The sequence below is a fragment of the Tenrec ecaudatus genome, chromosome 7, assembly GCF_050624435.1.
Source record: "Tenrec ecaudatus isolate mTenEca1 chromosome 7, mTenEca1.hap1, whole genome shotgun sequence".
Taxonomy (NCBI): Eukaryota; Metazoa; Chordata; class Mammalia; order Afrosoricida; family Tenrecidae; genus Tenrec; species Tenrec ecaudatus.
The window spans coordinates 128,535,382-128,538,954 of record NC_134536.1 but is presented as its reverse complement, the minus strand read 5'-3'; the positions used below and the strand labels follow the sequence as shown (position 1 = coordinate 128,538,954).

General features: G+C 51.1%; 1 non-coding gene across 1 annotated transcript; it reads right to left on the bottom strand.

Moving 5' to 3' along the window:
• Window positions 1-2,432: 2,432 nt before the first annotated feature.
• LOC142454117 (small nucleolar RNA SNORA48) lies at window positions 2,433-2,576 on the bottom strand. The gene has a single exon (XR_012785639.1). It is a non-coding gene; the product is annotated as a small nucleolar RNA SNORA48 (small nucleolar RNA).
• Window positions 2,577-3,573: the final 997 nt, after the last annotated feature.

The following is a 3,573-nucleotide window of genomic DNA, read 5'->3' as shown; positions in this document are numbered from 1 at the left end:
GTGGCTCTCTCTGATCCAAGGTCCCTGTCTGCTGGACGAAAGCCCAGGCCTGCGCCAGGGAACCTTCACCCTCAGAGTTACCAGACCACTTTCTGACTGATGGGTGTGAACGGGACAGGGGACGCCCTTCTCCTCTGTCCGTCCCCCCTGCAGTTTGAGACACAATGGGAAGTCCTCTGTCCCAATACCCTAAGGACAGTCCTTTGGGGTGCCTACTGCCAACCTTACTGAATTGGGTTTGGCTCCTGATCTCTGCCCTAAACGCCTGGTCTTTTTCTGTAACCAAGTTTAGCGTCAAAACCAATTGGACAATGAGTGGAGCTAGCCAGAAAACAGCACTTTTGATTTTAACATTCTCTGTAACTGCAACAATTTTTGTCAACAAACTCGTAAATAATCAGAAGCCCCATATGTTCAGGTCTTTTTCTTTCTTTGCTCCTGTCCCTCTCCACAACCTGTCACCCTAGTCAAGGTCTCTTAGCCAAACACTCTCTTAATCAGGCCCCTGACCGTACTCCCCTTCCATCTTTCTCCAGACCCCCTGACTCCTTGTCTGCACCCCCAGTAAAGCCTCCTCCATATTCTGGGTACCTCCACCACCACCTCCCTCCGCTACCCCCTCAACTCCCAAAGGCTGAGGTGACTGCCTCCGACACCCGTCCCCTCCCCAGAGCCACCAGACCCTTCAGACTCCCTGGAGTCAGTCTCTCTCTCTCTCTCTCTCTCTCTCTCTCTCTCTCTCTCTCACACACACACACACACACACACACACACACACACACACACACACACACATTCTCCTTTTCCCAGATCCCTCCCTGCTCAGCCTCCTCTGAGCCAACACCCACAGCCTCCAACAGCCTTCAAAAAATCCATGGTCATCTGCCCTTAGACTGGCAGGAGGGAGGGGTCAGGAAGCTCTGGGAAGTAACAACTTTAATCGTCTGCCACACTTTTGATTTCAATACCCTCTGAAATCTCTGCCAGTAAACTCACAAATAGTCTGAGGTTCAGGCTGCCTTTTCTCTGAGTGCCCGTCCCTTTCTCTGTAATTCCTGCTCCCCTTCCCAAGTCCTCTGGACTAAAGAAAATTCCTCCTCTCCTCCTGCTTCTGCACCCCCTCTGGTGTCTACCTTTTCAGACCTGACTGAACACCTTGTCTCCCTTCCTACTCACCCCTCTCCCTATTCTGGCCACCCAGAGCCCCCACATCCTCTTCTCCCGATCTCCCACCTTGCTGGAGGAACCCCAGTCTGCACTCGCTGCTCCAGTTAGCAAGCACATGTGATCGCAGAACCCCCCTTCTCCTCTGACCACTCTGGAAAGTGGCTGAGACTAGAGAGTGGTCAGGTTCATGTTCCCTTCTCGCTCACTGATTTATCTCAGGTTGAAAAGCGTTTAGACTCCCATTTTAATGATCCCACCACCTATATTAAGGAGTTTCCAAATGTAACTCGAGCTTCTGCTTTGTCCTGGCATGATATTTTTGCCATCCTTTCCTCCACCCTAACCGCAGATACAAGGGAACAACGCATGTTTCTTGTTCAGCAGCACTCTGACCACCCTGATCTAAGTGGCTCCCGGACCAAAGCCTGTTGGAGTGATCAAATTGACAATCAAGCAGGTAGGGACAGGTGTGCCCGCAGGGATAAAGTGCTTCAGTGTGTCCTGGCTGGGCTTCAGGCCATTTCCCATATAGGAGTCAATTTTAATAAACTTAAGAAGGTCACTCAAAAGCCTGACAAGAATTCAGCCGTCTTTTAAGCCGCTTAACTAATGCTTTAACCCCAAAAGCCCTCAAATCCCGTCCAAGATTTAGTGAATATGGCATTCAAGATTTTTAACAGCCATGAGGAGCAGGCAGAATCAGCCTGTGATGCCTGGTTCTGGCAGAAGGTACATTTTCAAACCCAAGCCTTAGTAGCAGCCCTAAGGCCAGTGATCCCCCGTGACCCCAAAAGGGCAGCATGGGGTGGGTGTGTTTGGGAGCAATGACCATCACTTGGCACCTGCTTCAAGTGCAGGGAAGAGGGACACTGGTCATGGGAGTGCCCCAGGCCTGGAGCTCCAACCAAACCCTGCCAGGCATGCGGTCAAAGCGGACACTGGAAGTCCGACAGTCCTTGGAAACACGACAGACCCTTTGTGTCTCCATGTGAGGGGACTGTCCTTCCAATTCCTGACCCACCATTGGCCCTGCTGGAATTGGCCAAAGACTGAGGAGACCCTAAGTGGATGTACCCCCCGCCACCATCACCCTTGCCGAGCCTGGGGTATTGCTCAAGGTATAGGGTGAGTAAATTTCCATCTTACACAGAGGCTACCTTTCCTGCCCTCATTTTCAGGGCTAGGCAGTCCTTCCTCAATCTTGGTCATGGATATTGATGGCAAGCCTACCTGCCCCAGGTATACTAGTTCTTTTCTTTTTTTTTTAACGTGCCCTAGGCATGAAACAGCTCTGGCCACGATCTAGGCATCAAGCTAGGATGAACAAAGGGCTGCCAGTCTGCTCTGCCCCTGACTGATATAAGAGCACCACCACCAATCAGGTGTCTCTTTGCCCACAGCCAGGGGATGGTGTACTAGCTCTTTACTCATTGCTTCCCTTTTAGTCCCTTCAAGCCTGGTCCGTCTGTTGGGAAGAGACATTTTAGATAAGTTAGGAACCTCCTTACACCTTACTTTTGGTCTTACAGCACCTCTGCTCCTTCCCCTTCTTTCACCCGACCTGGAAGAACTGCCCCTACAGACCTCGTTGCTTCCCGATGTTAACCCATCATGCAATGCCTCCTTTCTACCAACCTCATTACTCCTACCCACTCTCCCTGCAACGCTCCAATCTTACCTGTAAGAAACCAGATGGTACTTATCACTTGGTGCAGGACCTGCGCCTCATTAATGAAATTGCTGCCCCATACACCCGGTAGTTCCTGACCCCTATGCTCTTTTGTCCCACATTCCCCCCTCTACTTCACCTTTTTCACCATCGCACTTAACCCAGCTTGTCAGCATGCATTTGCCCTTACATGCAGCCCCTCCTAAAACAGTTCTAAAGCAAACATGGCCCAACTTCTCCCTCCAAGGCACCATGATCTCACTCCGCTATTATGTATTCAGGCCTGTGCCTCACCCCCACCACCCAGGGTTTACTCTAGACAGATGCTGGGTCGTAAAGGACCTCCAACCACCAACTTCAGCTGACCGAGTATCGCTACTCCCCACCCAAAGGTTGAGAAGAGCGGCATTCCTAATCCACCCCGTCTCGCTAGCCTCCCTGCAGCGCCAGTTCAAGAGTGCCATTGTCATGATAATAAATCAGGGATAGTAAGGCAAAGCATAGCTGTATTCCTACCTGTCCTGGTAAACCTTAGTTTTGCCTCCTCCCTGGCAGCGTCGGAGATTTCTAGTAGAGCATTAGAGCACAGCATGCTCCAAACACAGAACTTTAACAGACAACTCCAGCTGGTCATGGACTCCACCCCGGAGTCTCTCACCTCCTTACAGCGACAGTTTACATCCCTGGAACAGGCAATCCTTCAGAACCATCGTGCATTGCACCTGTTAAAAGCTGAC